This window comes from Phasianus colchicus, chromosome 2 (genome assembly GCF_987193195.1).
Source record: "Phasianus colchicus chromosome 2, bPhaCol1.hap1.1, whole genome shotgun sequence".
Taxonomy (NCBI): domain Eukaryota; kingdom Metazoa; phylum Chordata; class Aves; order Galliformes; family Phasianidae; genus Phasianus; species Phasianus colchicus.
In genome coordinates this window covers 77,818,997-77,836,742 of record NC_143437.1, presented here as the reverse complement: position 1 = coordinate 77,836,742, position 17,746 = coordinate 77,818,997, and the positions used below count along the sequence as shown (strand labels likewise).

The window sequence follows — 17,746 nt, the reverse complement described above, 5'->3', positions numbered from 1 at the left end:
GGTGTAAGAACTATATAGGTCTCCCACATCCAAACACTTGATTGCTGTACAATCCTCTAACAAAGTAGCTTTCCCTACATCCCAGCATTACACAGATGGGAGGAGGTATGAGATAACCACCACCACTCCTCATGGCCAGTAGGTAAGTTTCCCTGACATTTACCCGCATGCTGGTAACAATCCTGCAACTTCACTTTCTTTTCTAAAACCAATAACTTTCAATACTAATTTGTCAGGCTGCTAAAAAGGAAGCATATCCCTTAAAAGAAAAGGATGCTTGAATGTGGGGCTTCCAGAGAAGCGGCGAGTTTGTTAAACACAGTGCTTTTAGGTGAGTCCGAAGGAAGGTCCTTGTAGAAACTTCATTTTTTTTCCTTACAAATCAAATAATCCCTACAGAAATTTTACAAATGAAAATATGAAACCAGAGGCTGTCAAAACAGGGAACTGGAAATGCATAACCCTAAATCAGTTCAGTTTGACTGATAAGTGGAACAGCAGGATTTCTCCCCCTCCTTATTTTGTACAACTCATAGCGCTGCACAGTAATTTAAATGCAGAGCTAATGCTACATCTGCCAGGATGTAGAATGATGAAGACAGATAACACAGTGATGTAGTGTTGATTCACTAGAGGTTTTTCTCAATTCTGAACACCCGGCGAAAGGGTCCTATTGAGTAATGGCAGCAAACATTCCTCCATCCATATTCATTTAATTGTAAAGCTGACAGCTTTGCCTGCATGTACTGTAGTGCAAAGCCAGAATATTTGTGATACCAAAAACTTTTGGTCTCTCACACTGAGCAGGAAGGAGAAACAGAGCTCCAGATTCCTACTGGCCTTATATCTCCTGTGTTCAGTGGTGAGAGTTTGAGCACTGGCTTTAAAAAAAAAAAAAAAAAAGAACTTGCAGATCTTGTTGACTTTTTAAACTTTCTGTTAGCTGCTATAAACTGGGCAGCAGCTGAACATGCTTGAAATGAAATAGTAATGGCAGTAAATGGGCTTTTTTTAATTCATCCCCTCTCACTGAACTCACAGCACAAATTTAGAAGCAGGACCGTCACATATAACATAATGTGTGTAACATACAGCAAAGAAACCACAGTTTTACTCCCTAATTGTGCAGTTAATTATGCTATATCTACAGCAATGAGTGCTGCTTCAGCATGTCCCAAAGACAACACATAAGCTTTGGCTGAAGACATGGTATAGCCCCTGTGATTTCTTTTTTTTTTTTTTTTTTTTTTTTGGCTGTGGATCAGATTTCCAATGAGAATCAGTGATTTCGTTAAACACAGAGCATGTAGGAACAGTTTTACTCAGTCAGAAGAAGTCCACCCAACTCAGAGTCTTGTAACCAAGAAGAGAGCAAAGGAAAATGCCTAGAATATAAAAGATAGGAAACTGTATCCAAAAATATTCCCTCATCCACCCAGACTTCCATGCCTTAAAACTCTGGGACTGCCACACCCAGTGTATGTTTGGTGTACCTCTTCTGTGATCTTGGCTCATTTTCAGTATAAACTCCTGATATTTCCTCTACTGTTTGATTGATACAGAATCAACTCCTTTGGTTTTTCTTGCTCCTCCTAGCATCATCTGGTTCCTCCTCATTCTTCATAGGGATAGAAAACGGTCCATCCCCTTCCACTCATCCTCCATCAGGCTTCTTGCACTTGAACAGACCCCTCCTGTACTGCCCTTGCTGTTTCCCCAGTTGACAATCCCCAGTCACTTTGCTGTTCCTCACGCGAAGGCTACGTCCTTTGTCTCTTGAACCTTTCTAGCCCTCTGAACTCCTTCTGAGCTGGGAGTGGGGGTCAGAGCAGCAGAGACCATTAAAAATGCATCTGAACCAAGGACTGGTGCCAGTGGCACTTCATGTTCTCACTTCTTTGTCCGTTATACAACCCAGCTATGATTTAGAGCATTCTGAAGTCTTCCATTCCATGATTCTCCCCTTATAAGTGGCCAGGAATCACAGAGTGCAAAGCAGGCAGCATTTCAGCTTGAATTCTCAATGCTTCTTTCTCCAACACACACACTCTCATCCTCAGATGACACGGTTGGCATGAGGATCCCGCCTTGCTTTGCTGCTCAGGGCATGGCACTGCCAGGCTGAGGTCCCGCTGCTGCTCTGAAAGTTGTATTTTCATGAGTCATCTTCTCAGCCAAGCAGGGCAGCCTCCTCCAAGACCATCATGCTGTTTTGGCTGCAGTGGGAAGTTTGTACTCCTATAAGTGGCAGTGCCCTGTTGTCGTCCTCCCACAAAGTGCCTGTAAAGCATTTTAAGTAAGAAATGAACGATGGTGCTGGTGTTCTGCGTGAGCAGGTCTGTGGGCTTAGTGCTGCCATAAATCACCTGCTCACACAGTGAGGGCAATGCTGAGGAGGGAGGGAGCTTAGCAGGCTGGTGAGAGAATGAGGCTTTCTGAAGTGTTAAGGAGGACAAAATCCCTTCGGGGAAAGGAAGGAAAAGAAGGTGAAAACAGGAAGAATAATTATAGGCCCTACATCTTCTTGATGAAGGAGGAGATTTTCAATATTTCAGCTACACTTGTGTTAATTAGAAATATATTAGTAGCGGAGAATTGAAGCAGGTTTGTAACTAGCCAGTCAATGTAGGCATCATAGCATGAAATCATGCTACAAGACCAAAAATGTGTTTTGCTAACCATCCATTAAATCTTAATCTCAAGTTTTGCAAGCCATTAAGATTTTCAGGTAAACTTTCCAATACAGCCAAGCAAATCAGGAGCAATGCAGTTGCTTTGCTCACAGAAGAAACCTAGGCAAAGCAATCAGCTCAGAGGTGAATATAAGCTTCCCCTCGTTTTATAAGTCTCATTCTTATAAAATATGTCAGGCTGGAAGAGCCAGAAACAAAGCTCAGAAAAAATAGAGCACCGGTTTCCACTTCATGGAATGTGATAGACAATTTATGAACCCCTCTCAAAATGAATTTGGCTTTCCATGAAGTTCCAAAGCCTCACATTGAAGTAACTCAGTTTTCCACTTCTCTAAACTCTCTTCTCCATTCTGAGTTCTCTGATGCTACCTTAATACAGATGGATCAGACAGATGGCAAAAATGTAATGTCCAGAAGTCAGTCCAGAAGTATTCTGGCCTTTGGGTAAAAATTGAGCCACTGAGATACTGATAATCTGCCTTTGCTTCTGTAGAGAACCAACAGAGTGGAGTACTACCAGATTACAAGTGCTACTGAATGAATAAGGCTTGGAGGCGTCTACTGCCTACGTCTGGATGCGCTAGTGACAGTTTTCCAAGCCCTGCACGTCCAGCCATTTCTGCAGAGCAGAGGTCTAACTTTTTAGGCAACTATTTTTTAAAGCTTTTGCCAAGGATCTGTTTCACACCCACCTCCGTTGCCTTCAGTTAGCAAAGTGTGAGAACCTGACATGTAAATGACAACGGAGCAGAGCTACAGCTGAAATCATTTGTTTAATTCACTGACATTTCTGGGACAGCGAAACTAAAAATGTCTGAACACTCAGAAGAAGAGCTTTTGTTTCATATACTAATAGCTCTCCTTGTTCTGCTTATGCAATTGTCATCATTTATTCTGATTCCCAGCCCAGCAGTTTGGGGTATCAAGCAGATACCAAGGATAAGGGAGGCTTGCAGTAGCTGCTCTTTTCTCTGCTCCCCAAATAAAAAGAACCATATGCATTGCCTGTAGCCCATTCAGTGCTCGCCTCCCCAAATCAGGCACCCATTTCTGTGGAGGCACTCATTTCTGTTGATGGCATGCTATCAGAGCCATCAGCAGAGAGGAGACCTGAGGCACAGAATGGGTGAGTGGATCTACTCTGCCAGCATCTCCTCCTCACTGTCTGCAGCACTCCTGGTTCTTATCCACTGCTTTACGTGGACTAATCTGGCCAGTCAGCGTGGATTGGGTCCTGCAGTCACAGAATCATAGAATCACTAAGCTTAGAAAAGACTACTAAATCTTCCAGTACTTGAAAGGAGCTCACAAGCAGGAGGGGGACTGACTTTTTATGCAGATTGATAGTGATACGACAAGGGGAAACAGATTTAAACTGAAAGAGGGGAGGTTTAGGTTAGTTGTTAGGAAGAAATTTTTCACTCAGAAGGTGGTGAGGTGCTGCCTAGAGAGGTTGTGGATGTCCCATTCCTGGAGGCGCTCAAGGCCAGGTTGGATGGGGCCCTGGGCAGTCTGATCTAGTTGTTGGCAGCCCTACCAACAGTGGGTGGTAAAGGGTGGAACTAGATGATCATTGAGGTCCCTTCCAAACCAAGTCATTTGATGTGTCTATGATACTAGTCCAAATGTCAGCCCTTTGTCACCATGCCACTAAGCCATGGCCCTTAGTGCCATATCTACACTTTTCTTGAAAATCTCCCCCAAGGGTGACTCCACCACTTCCCTGTTCCCTGGGCAGCCTTTTTCTGCAAAGCTAACTAAAGAAGCCACTTGTATTGGAAAAGCAAAACTCCAAGCTACAGCTATGAGAATCTCTCCTCCAGCTAAGCTGCAGGCCATGCATGTAAATGCATGAAATTCCAAGACTCCCATGCAAAATGAGAATGTTGTAGAAAATGCTTCTAGAAATGTAAGCATGTGAAGAAAAAATGAAAAAAAACAACAACACACAGATTAAAAAAATATATAATCCCAGATGTGCTGTGAGCCCAGAGCAAGCCAGAGGTAGGCTGCACCATGGGACATGGCTAGCTCAGTGCCACCAGGCCCCTCACCTTTCCTCCTTCCTTTAACTTCTTTGATTGTATGGTGGGAGTCAGCTATTCGTTAAGCACTGAGTGCTAGTAATTTATCACTTACTCCTTCTCCCACTCAGAAAAAATCCTATTGTTTTATCAGCACTTTGGGATCCTTTTAAAAGTAGGTTAGAAATCCCTACTTTGATGCATGAGAGAGATCTGGAAAAGGTGAAGTGTACAACAGGCAAGATCCATGCTGTGTCACAAGTACTAAAAGAATACAAAATGACTTCCAATTGAAGAAGTTGTGTTACTTCATTTAGGACATCATATCACATTCACACATGCATGGCCAGCAACTCCAATGACCTGGAGAGAAAGGCTTTATGAAAGTATGATCCCAGCTGCTTTGGGAGACTGCGGTGGAGAATCAGAGGTGGAGGATTCAGGATGTGGAGTCTGGGTTATGAGTCTACTTCTACTTACACTGCTGGCCCTTATGCTGCTCCATCACTGACTGAGAGAGAGCTTGCAGACATCCTTCAGGGAATGCACATGAAAATAACGTGGAGTGTGTGTATATTTAGAAGGATACCTGGAAAAACATAATTCATTATCTCAGTTGAGCTGAAAGTGAATTGAACCAGTTTTAGCTCTCACCTTCCCTAGCACAGATTAAGTGAATGTCTGGCTAGTAGGGGCCAGTTTTTCATTCAGTATATTTGCAAAATTACAATTAAAAGCACCCAACTTATTACCTGCCTATACAAACACCCTCAACAGTCCTGAGATGAGGAGTTGTGAGCTATGTGCCATTTTCTACCTGTTCACTTTTGGCCAAAACAGAGCTGGTTACATCCCCTGCCTGGGTCAGTGTGTGCCAGGTGACATTCTCTGATCAGTCAACACCTAGGGGGAATGTGTTTGTTAGATTACACACAACATCTTGTTAGTGAATGATGTTTAAAGATACAAAATAATAAGTTGGTTCTGCTGTAGGAAAATGTTAAACTTTTAATTAGAATACTGGAAATAATTGCTAAAGGAAAACAAGAATATGGAGAAAAAGTATGAACAAATAAAAGAACCTTGCAAGGTATGCCATTAAAAATTGTCTATAGCTTTCATCTTCCACTCGTAAAAGGCAGCTGCTCTTTTTCAAGTGCAAGGGGACACAGGCAGCAGATGAAGACCCAGGGGCCTCCACTCCCTTTCCTCTTTGTTCCCAAGCCTGCCTTACTTACCTTTTCCTTAGGATCACAAGATTTGTTAGTCACTCAGATCAAGCACAAGAGCACTGCGCAGTAAACAGAGAGCAAGGTAGAAGTGTAGTTGTGTCCAACTGGAAAACTTTTTATTTATCCACTAGATTAGCAATGATGGAAATTCAGGTGTTAAGACCAGAATCTGCACTTCAAGTTTAATGTGCAGATATTCACATCGAAGATAATGTGATCTATGATAAAAAATTCAGATGAATTTTTAAAGAATAAATCATGCCAGAAATCTAAGCACTGTGCTTGATGGAATTACGAAAATAAATGAAAAATGGGAATAAAGTAGATGGGTTATTTTGATTTTGCAAAGCATGTGAAAAAGTGGTATGCAATCTACAAAAAGATTATGTCAGAATAGGCTGGAAAGTGAACAAATGGTTTGCAAAGAGATGAAGGAACTGTAACAAGGGATAACAAATAGTTTTCATGATAAAGTCTCAGGAGCTATGCGATGAGATACAGAAAAAATGACTGTTAGTTATGATAATATTTCCAAAAAAGCATGAATCTTTAAAGTCCAGATTTTGATTCTTTTAGGGACCAAAACCAAAGAAAATCTCAGGAGACACCTCTGAATCTTAAAGCAATATAATCACATTTCAAATCCAATGGGATCAGAACTGTTATTGGGAAAGCAAATGTAGTCCAGTCAGAAAGTCAGTTTAAGTTTCTAGGTCATCCAGACACCTCTGTAAATAATAGCAATGCTCTGTGAAGAATTTCCACTGATGATTTGGGAAATATACGACATGTATATGCGGTGCTAAAATGGGAGGCCAATAGAACCATGCAATGCTGAATTATTGTATGATGAGAAATAGAAAGATTAGAGCATAGATATTAACGAAATGAAATCTAACTGGAAGAAAAAAACTATGTTACTTAAAGCAGACAAGGGATGAAATTATAAACCATACACACAGAGCTAGGAGCACAGTGAAATGAAGGAGTAAAGGACTGGTGTGAGCTGTGGCCATGCATACAGGTACGCACAGCTTGGGGTGAGCCAGAGTCTTGCATGCCAGCTGCACAGCTCTGAAACTCACTATTTGAATGGTGTCCACAAGCACCATTAAGTCCTGAAAAGAGCAACTGATGCAAGAGTCTGGAGGGATTACATTGAAACTGTATTAAAGGAGCCAAAACCTAAGGTGACATCCATTGCATAGCAGAGGCTCGCTGCTTCTATCACTCATGCATCTAAACAAGTTTACATCTTCAAGGCATAGGCTAATTTTGCTTCTTTTGGTTAATACTTTTGTATCAACACTATAAATACTTCCCTGGTACCACTTGAGAAGTGTTTTAATGCTTTTCTTGAATTTCTTGTCTACAACAGAGAATGCAGAAAAATAAATCAGTAAAAGAAATGATATCTTCCCAAAATTCAAGACAGGTTTAATCTGAGAAGAGGACAAGGTTCTCACTCTATTTTTGTTTTAGTCAGAAACATCTGCTGACCCTTAATTGTGATGCTGATAACAACAGACAACCATGACCTGTTGAACACAATTGGCCCTATAGTAATTTCCAGGTCCTGCAATTAGTAATATGTCAAACAATAAGATATGAGTGCATAAAGGGGAGATGCTAACAATACTTCCACACAGTAGGTGACTGCCTGCAGGGTGATTTGATTTACTGAATTGAGAAGATGACACTTGTCAAAACCTGTTCACAGTTAGAAAAACTTCTACCTAGATCATCAGAAAAATGTCCTATTTGAGAAAAAGAAAGCCCCTAAGGCAGGGAAACAAAAATAATGGATATTATCCACTCGCATGCAATCATGGGGTTTGGAGTTAAGTGAGAGCCTCAACAGCACTGAGGAGGAGTATTCAGTTTTCAGAGACAGACAAGAGTGTGTTTCACACTCATAAATGCATGGATGGGAAGAAAGAAGAGTGGAGAGTTCCAGCAGGAGCTAAACAGAGAAAGATATTTGTTAGCAAAGGAAAAGTAGATTCTCAGTATACCAGTGGTCTTGTCCGTTGTTCCTCAAGTAAATAAAAAACCTTAGTGCAGCCTGGGAAAATTCCCAAAGTAGATCCATAAATAAAAATAATTACTATTAATCAATGGTGGAAACTAAGGCTACATGTTTCTTCTACCAAATACAGTGTGCCTTGGACCATTTTCCAGTTCTTGATGCCCTTTATCATGGCACATCATTTCCAAACTAGGGTGGTTGCATCCAACCTATTGAACCATGCTGTCTCCCCAAACATGGCATATGGAATTAATTTATAAATACATTAAAATGTTAGTTTCTTAGATAGACTTAGCTGAAGTGAAATAGTCTGATAATGTTTCCAATTATATCAAATGCAATTATCAGCATGAAAGAACTACATTAGCTCTTCTGTGACAAATAACATTTTTATGTTAAAACACTGCCTAATTCTTTTATTTATTCTCCTCCCAAGTCTTCATAAATTTCTATAAGGTCAAACAATTCCTAGGCTTCCACTACTAATGTATAGGAGTTCGATAATTAAATTATCTACAGGATGATTCATATGAACCAAACACTTGTAAATCCTACTCTCAATGCTAATATATATAACAAGAACTTATGCATTTTCTGGAGATATATAGTTTAGACATGACATAAATATGATGGCAGAATTCACAATAAGTCAGAGAATGTAAGTCTAATATTTTGTAGATCCAAGGGACACATTAAATAATCTTAGCATATTTCTCAAACAGCTGTTAATAAGAAGTGCTTAACTTGTTAATTAAAAATTTGCCACTAATTACAGCTGGAGCTTCCCACCCAGCATGACTGAAATTTCAACTGGTAATTAATTATTTGAATGTGAAAACGAGTGCCATGGTCATTCTGGAACACAGAAGGGTGCAGTACCATGCTCCTGATGCTGCTGCAGTTGGCTTCAGTGGAAATGGTGAATGACTCCATGGTTCTTGGCAAATCCATTCCCATCTGGCAGCACACAGGGCTCAATAACAGCAGGTCCAATTACTGCTGCTGTTTCTGCTGACAAGGCACTCTCGCCATCACTTGCACCTGCCTGGGGAAGCTGTTTAAAATATGCAGGAGTATTATCCTGTTTTCAAGCAAAGCGCAACCTGAGAAAATGTTATCTTCTTGCTCAATTTAAAGAATTTGCATATGGGTAATTGTAACGGAGTGAAGGAGTGGCTTTCAGATTCAGCTGAAGTGATATGACAAAAGATAGAACTGACTGACAAATACATACAAGGCAGTGGTCACGTTATGTATTTTACATGGAATCACATTTTCAATCATGAAATTTGTCAGGTGGAGAAGTGCTGGCTTAAAAAAAAAAATCACCAAGAAAAGATGATCCAAAGATCAACCCTGTCAGCCTTTTGGATGACATTAAGGATGGAGGCTGGGAGAAGAGGGGTTAATTTGAGGATAAAGGGAAACAGCTGTGAAATATAGAAACTGCTGTTATTCTTGGTGGGTTGGTTTTGTTTGTTCTTTTTTAAATGTTTCTTTTTCTCTAAAGATGAAGCAAGACAAAAAAAAAAAAAAAAAAAAAATCAGAAAGAGCAACATCAAAGACAGGAATCTTCATTTTAGATAGTTTTTCCTTCCAGAGAAAGACTTACTGCTGGAGGAAGACAAGCCCAGGACTCAGGCCATCATCCTTTCTGAGTCCAGGAAGGCTCTTGTCAGTTCTGGGACACAAAAGACTTATCAGATGCACCTTTGGAAATAAGGAACTGAAAGCAGAGAAGCAGGTTTGGTGCTTAGATCCCAAAAAGAACTGGAGCCTTACAGTTGCTAAACTGTCTTGAAACTTTTGCTCCCAACTTGGTGACTATCACACAGGTCCTTCTCTGGCTCAGAGGCATGTCTTAAATGTGCTTTAAGAAGGCATGGGAGACCCCATAATGCATTGGACCAGGCAACCACAGTGTCAGTGCTCACTCTTTTTAGCAGGCAGATTGAGTTTCCTTTTGCTTAATTCACTGGTTAACTCTGCATTTAGTCATTTTTGTCTCTACAGTCCTTTTTATTAGCCATAGAACTCAAGTACGGTAAAAGGAGTTATTTTTATTTGGATTAATTAGTTCTTGTCTATTTAACTTTCTCTGAAATTCATAAACTACTTTATAAAATAGGCAGAGCTACTTTCAACAAGGAAAGCAAGTCCTTATCCAGCTGATGACCCAATCAATATTCACAAGGATGCAAATGTTACATGGGGGCCTGCCTGAGGCTTGGATTATCGGTATTTTCCAAAGCAGCATTGACTGAGAGGAGCTAAAAATCTCTCAGATCTTTTTTCTATTTGTTCTAGAATCAATGTTTTTTGTTTGTTCCCTTGTATTGGCCACCATCTTTTCTTCTCTCTGGTGGGTGACAGAGCACTTCCAAAATCTGGAGATCCTGTGCTAAGACAGGAAATTTTCTAGGTAAAAGGCATCCTCCAAAAGCTCCGTCACTTCAAGAATTTTACTTTGTAGGTAGGCTTATTAGATTGTTAGTAAGGGGAATAAATAATTACAGAGGAGTTATAAGAGAAACCTGACCACACATTCTAAGAAAGCACAGGTAGAATACGTTACCAAGTTATACATCAGTATAACAGGCCAGATGGAAACTACTATTGAAAGTCCAAATCTCAAGAGGCAAGTAAAGACACAGCCATAAGATGAGCTCTCTTACAATCAGGGTACTGATTGGTACCATGTGGTCCCTCAGAATTGTTTTTTGGCAAATGCCATTCCATCACTGAGAAGCTATTTTGCTCAATACTGTTCACTTTAATTGTTGAAACTATTGCCGTAGTGCTCTTATGGGAATTTTTACTTTAAAAAGGTAGTGATGAGTCACCTGGTCAATTTAGCACAAATGGGAACTCACTATAGGCTTTCTGAATGGGTAATGCCTTCCTAAACTCAGAGCTCAATTAAGCAACTAAAGAGTTATTTCCTTTAGGAGAGCTTAGGCACTGCTAGAAGTAAGAAGTAAGGAAATTCCAGCCCAGAAATTGTATTGCTGATCCAAAGTTTAGTAGGGAACTGTGATCAGTTGGGAGTCATTTGTTTTTATGCACTGAAAATAAAAAATAACTTTCAATGCAATCCTCAGAGGCGAGACCAGCCTACCCCTCGCAGAGCATGTGTTTAGGCACTCAGTTCCACTACGAGGGAGATCTTCCTGAGGTTATCAGGTTGTACTCAGCGTCTGGTCAGAAGTGGGGAGTGGGATCTGCCACTCATACCCTCACCTTTCTCCAGGGGCAGTGAAAGGCAAATGGTGCCCACTTGCTGCTCCCATCATAGTAGGAGCTGCTGCTGCTAGGGCTGTTTGGGGCTGCCCAGAAGCCATGCCAGCAGAGCTCTGCCCCAGTTACTTGGAACGTTGCTATGAAGGAGAGGTGAAGTTTCAGACACCCTGCCTGCCTCACACCAGTCTGCTGGCCCAAAGAAGTAAATTTGCTTTCTAAACAGGCTATGCTGAGATTATGGATGCCTGTGTAAAGTATTTTAAAGAGAGCTAGATTTTAATCACAATTTTAAAAGCCATATTTATGCAGTATTCTCCCACCAGATCTTGGAAGCTTTATAAGCCTTAACACTTTCTCAGTGTTACAGAACCTATGTGCAAAATTAACCTTCTTCTGCTTCTTGTTTTCTTATTTTATGTCAGTTGGATAAAATCACACAGTTCATAAAATGTATTGGCTGTAGCTATTTCCAAACAGGACACAGCAGGCTTCTAGAAGAATCTGTTCTGGAGATGCAAGAAGAGAGTTAGCAGTGGGTCTACCGTACTAGCAAAAACAGTACCTTGTGGCTGAGAGACCAACCTTAAAACGTTGCCCTTGGTCCACTAAGAAGGCAGCTGGACATCAAAAGAAGCAAAGACCAAGACTGGAAAAGCAATTAATCCTTGACAGTTACCTTTTTGGAGCAGCATATTCCCTAGTGTCACTACCTCTGCATGAGTTGATGTAAAAAAAGATTCAGTATTATTATTATACATTGTCACTCTTGGCAAATGCTAAAATACAGTCTCATAGGAGCTGCAGAACATGTGTCCGGTTCCATTTTGAAGAAGGGACTTTGAGCATCTACAGTGTGAATGTTAGACCAAGGAACAACTTTTGGAATAACATTAGGTGTAATGGAAATGGAAACTTTAGTTAGAAAGAATGAAGAAACTAAAATAGCTTGTGAGAATAAGGGGGCTATTTTTACACTTCAGTGCACAAGGAGTGCCCATTAATTTTAATAGGAGCTTTACACTGCAATTATTAATGGAAGAACGTGCCCTGTTGTATTCTTTTATGGGACTCTGGCCATATTCTGTGACATTGCAAAGGAAGGCTAAAAGTATTATCAGCTCAGGATTAATGAGAGAAATGGGATGTGGTCGTAGTAGAGAAAAGGCTTCTAAAGCCTGAATAAGAATAATTAGGAAGAGGGTCTGGGGCTGAGGTCAGATGCGAGGAAGACTCTGACAAGACACTGGCATTAAAGAGACAAGGTCAGGGAAGTGGACTCTGCTGTTGCAAGTTAGTGCATAAAGCTCTGACAAATTCTTGAGATACCAGACTGATATACATGAAGAGACCACGTAGCTATTGAAACACTTCAGTAACTTAAGTTGCCATTAACCTGTTTGGATGGCTGCATTCATTTGACTTTAAGCCCACTGGAAATGTTTAGAAAGCTCTAAACAGAGCTGATGGCTGTAGTGCTATTAACCTAATCTCCATACAGGTCTGGTGGGGGATGAGCAGGATATCAGGATGTCAAACTCTGGCCTCCTTCTCTGGAGCCAGGAGATGCTCTTAGCTGTCACTTTGGGCACCCTTGTGTTTGAATGGTGCCCTGAGTGTTAACATTATGGCTACTGTTGACATGATGGCATGAACCATGGGCTCATAGAGCTACATGCAAAAAGTCATGCAAAAAGTTGAAGATATTAAGTATAGACAAGATGATGTGAAGTACAAGTGAGATAATTTGGGGTGGTACATCAGGAAGCGTTTAGCCTTACTGCTTGCCTTACTGTTTATCAATTGTCATTCCTACAATTTATGAAACATCACCACTCACATAATGTTAAAAACTTGTTTTTACTTTGTGGAGATATCTGTCATTAAATTAAATGCTAACACCATCCATGTAGTTTTCCTCCATAACCTTCCTATAACAAAAAAATAAAGAAACATAAAAAGTAAGTTATTCCTAAAATCTAGACCCTTTTATGCCTGATAACATTGGCTTTTCTGATTCAGAGAGAGGTTGAGATTTATTGAGTGACATCTGGTTAATTAAATGTCTATTTCCTATGGTGTGTTAAAGGATTCATAACACAGAAAGTCAACATTGAGAGAGTAATTAAAGTGCACCTAAAGAGCAGAACTAACTATGTAGTTCACTGTAATTAGAAACAAAATAGGAACAATATGTTTAGAGAATTACCTCCTTTATTAGGTTGCCATCAACAGAAACCTGTTTATGTATTTGAAATCTCATTTTGCAGCCTCCCATTTTACTTTTGCCCATCTGTGCAACCCAATACCTCAGCATGGATGGCTGTCTCAGGAGTAAGCAGAGCTCAGTTCTGCTTTCCAGACATACACTAATTCAGAGCTACTGGAGTTATTTGGGAGCAGATGATTTTTTCCCTCTAAAGTTTCAGTACATTTTCTTTGCCAACACTGGATGCAGAACATTCAGAAAGTCAAGTCCTTGACCTGTTAGAAAATATAAAGCTAACATTTCAACCTAGAGAAGTCTGTGGAGAGACCTTGTTGTGGTCTTCCAGTATTTGAAGTGAGCTTATGAAGGGAAGGGAGATTACATGGTCTCATGGTAATAGGACAAGAGGGTATGGTTTTAAACTTAAAGAGAACATTTACACCGGATTTTAGGAAGAAGACTTTCAGAGTGTGGTGAGGTGCTGACACAGCTGTCCACAGAAGCCATGGATGCCCCATCCCTAGAGGCTCTCAAGGCCAAGGCAGCCTGAGCTGGTGGGGGCAGCTCTGCCCATGGCAGGAGCCAGAATAGGATCTCTAAGCTCCTTTCTATCCATGTCATTCTATCATTTTATGATTTCACCAAAATATAAAGTGGCTTGTAATGTGTAAAATATGGACAGTGGTTAAATAACATCTCAAAGCTTAGATAAATACTAAGCAAGATAAAAAGAAATAGGAATAATAATAAAAGCACCTAAATGCCAAAATCCATGTAGTCATCTCAAGGAGAAGCGTGGGCTGCTTTGATTTTCTTTTCATCAATTAAGATAAGTTTATTAAAGATGTTTGCTTTGAACCTTCTGTTTAGCTATAATTCTCTTTGGCTTGTCACACTGGTTACCAAAGGAACAATTACAGAGTCTAATATTATGGCTTTAAGGAATGAAAAGCAGCAGCAAGTAAGCATTTATATATACAAGCTCCATATTTATTACATTCAATGACAAGGATTGTCTTTTACTTATAAGGGACAAGATTGAGGGAAAAAATGGTAACACAATGCTGAAATTTGCATATGTGTATGGTATACAGCAACCTGGAAAAAAGGTTATGATTAGGAGCAGCATAGGTCTGCCAGCAAGAGCTTCCTTCTGGTATAACTACTGCAGGCAGAATGAAGACTTCAGGGCAGAAACACGTGGATCATTAACTGCTGAGCTCTAAGAAGCATCTGGAGAATGAGAAATGAGGCAAATACAAACCTCCCAATAGCCTAGACTTACCTGCCTGGAAGAAAAAAATCTGAAGCTGTAAACAGGTAAAATAGAATATTTTCCCTATTCCAGCTAATGCCACCGTGGCATATGCTTGCTCAGAAGGCTCTAAGGATTCAGACACCATGTTTTGCTTCAGGAGGGCAATTCCTCCATCTATCTCCTATAGGGTCTACCTACTGTTTGAAACTGTTAGGGCCATGAACTCATTCTAACCAGAAGTTTTAATACATGAGAGAATGTCATGATTAGTGTTATTATACTAGTCTCAGCTCATTTTTCCATGTTGTCTCATTCCTTAATATACACCAGCTTCAGGACTTCCCCTGCTCTTTCATTCCTGCCAAAAGTTTTGCCACTCACAGGATGTTCCTTATTTTTAAGAACTATTATGAAATAGTATTTTAAACACAAATATAACGAACAAAAGGGAAAAAAAGACAAAATCAAGTATTTTGTATGAGAACAGAATAAAGGCCATGAACTTGCTCACAAACAGATTTAGAGCCTATTTGCAGACAGTAAGTTATTGCCATTTGTAAGCTCTTTAGCTGTTTGAACTCTATCTATTCTCCTACTCCTCATTTTAACCTTGCTGTTTCCCTTGTGTGTTACTCACTCTAAATCAAGCTCCAAGTTGGCCCACCCTACTAGCTTCAAAGAGCTCTTAAATTAGTTTCATAGTTAACTCTGTAAATCGTTTGCATTTCCACTTCAGGTAGAAGATGCATATGCAGTCCATTAACACTCTTTACAGAACCTTTGCATTTCTTTTTAAACTGAACAAAACATAAAATATGTTTAGTTTCCCCCCTAACTTTTGCATTCTAATAACTTACTTAGCACACTATCACCATATTGTACATTACTTTCATATTACATTTTTTTGCAGTTTTGTTTTCAAAATTACCATTCTGCCCTTTTCTCATTTCTTGGAAATGCTTGGCGCTCTCCTAGGAATTTATTCAAGTACATATTAAAGCTGATCCAAGCACCCATATAGAAAAATGCATATGAAACCAATGAGGTTTACTGCCAATCATTTGCATTTTTCAAGCACAGCAGACCCTCTCACCACCTCACAGCCCATCACAGAACAAGTAGCTTACAAGTTTATCTTGCCTGAATTCCATTCTGCCTTATTGCTCCACTGGTTCTACTTACATACATCCCAAATTTTATACCTGCAACTTTGTTAATATATACACTATATGAAAGATCTCTAGAGGCTTGTAACAGCTCCTTCATATCTATTCTTTTATATTATCACTTCCACCATCAGCACTGTCTCTGCTCTTTTCCACAGCAAAGTACTATGAGAAACCAACTCCATATAGCAGGTATAAGATCGTAGAAGCTATTAGCCTGAATAACTTCAGACCAATCTAGACCAATGAGTATCAGAGGGAGAATTGAAAGAAAGAAATGCAATGAAGTCCTCATATACTGCAACTGTATTTATCATTAACTAACACAACAGTTCCAGTGCTCAGATCTGCTTAAGTCATGTTGTGCTCAGTCAACACGGTAACTCAGAACAGCAAGACTTGGAGCACTTGGAGGATTTCTCCTAGTGTGGCATTTTCACTCTGATGGCCAGCTGAAATCCATCCAACTTAAAGCAGCAGAAAATCCATCACACACCTAAGGACATTTGACTGATCGGCTGCATTCCTACAGCTCTTTTTTGTCTGAAATTACCTAGGTGTTACTTCTAACCATTCTCTACCTTGGCCTGGTAAATTGCAGAGCTTTCTGTCATGAGAAGCCTTCCCAAGGAATGAGGACCTACATTATCCTGTGCTTTATGGTCACCAGCCACTCCTACCTCCTCTGCTGAGGCTTTTCTCAAACAGTCAGCAACACTGTGGTATATGAATACTTCTTGCCTCTACAGTGAAAAGCCCTATAGACAAGTACAGATTTATTAGAAATCAAAACAAATCATTAACCAGGAGATTGGTTCAGAGTGCTTTCTCAGTCTGCCCCTGGTTTGCAGCCTGACTGCTACTTCTGTGATGACAAGGAGAGAGGATCTTTTGCTGAACAACTGGGGAAATACCCAAGAGTTCGATGAGTTTGGTTCAGGCTTCCAGAATTATTTTGTTAATCCAGTTTTGTCTAATGTAAATGCTGATACATTTTACCTATCGCTGTCTGCCTACCCTACTGGTAGACTACATTATGACCTCTCAAAACCATCTGACTGCTGCACTTCCAGTTATGTGGCAGTGTAAATGCCAACAGAGCCTGGAGAGGTGCCTGGCTCAGGGTACATATGGAGCATCTGCATGAAGATGCACATTCATTCCTCCATGCGGGTTCAGCATTTCAGATACTCAGATACTTTGCAAAAGGCACACAGGGTTCCTACCCTAGCCATGTGTTCAAGTAATGTACATTTAATTGTAATTAAGCTTCTGAATCAAGGGTGACTTAGATGCCTGTAGATGCATGCTGATTTTTTAGATACTATTGCTGTAAACATTACTGATATTTTTAACTTCAAAGTTTTATTTTCACTCAGTATTAGTTATTGAAAACTAAACATGAAGTTTGGGTGTTTGTTTTTCCCTGTATTATCTGTTTTCTTCTTCTCTGTATTCCCTGTTTTCTTTATCACTGAATGCATATTGGTTTCTACTTTTCTCTTCCTCTGTTTCCCTGAGTGTCTGAAAACTTTCTCAAGCTTGAACATCCATTTTAAGAGTATTAGAATTACGATCAATCTCTTTAGTTTTTCTCTGTTCCCCTATGATTTTCCAAAAGTTGCAGGAGTACTGAAGAGATAAAGATTGAAAATAAAAAGACTGTGACAAAAGAGCAAACCCCTCTGAGCATAATTCACTTCATTCAATGAAGATGTATGCAGTTTTGGACTGTGTAATTTGAGGCTGAGATAAATGAAAATAATATTGATTTAAAATGTCTGGTGAAAAAATACCACCTGGAAGTTATTTACATAATAAAAGCTATTCTACAATTCTTCAGAACATTCTGTTCTCCTTTTTGAGTTTCCAATGCTATAATGGAACTATATCCTTT

At 39.9% G+C, this 17,746-nt stretch overlaps 1 long non-coding RNA gene across 1 annotated transcript in view; it reads right to left on the bottom strand.

The window, feature by feature from the left end:
- Positions 1-1,262: 1,262 nt before the first annotated feature.
- LOC116240709 (uncharacterized) overlaps positions 1,263-17,746 on the bottom strand; it is a 31,194-nt gene continuing 14,710 nt past the window's right edge. The window contains exons 2-3 of the long non-coding RNA XR_004169381.2: positions 5,198-5,306; positions 1,263-2,280 (exon numbers count right to left, since the gene is read on the bottom strand). This is a non-coding gene — a long non-coding RNA (uncharacterized LOC116240709). The remainder of the gene's footprint in view (positions 2,281-5,197; positions 5,307-17,746) is intronic.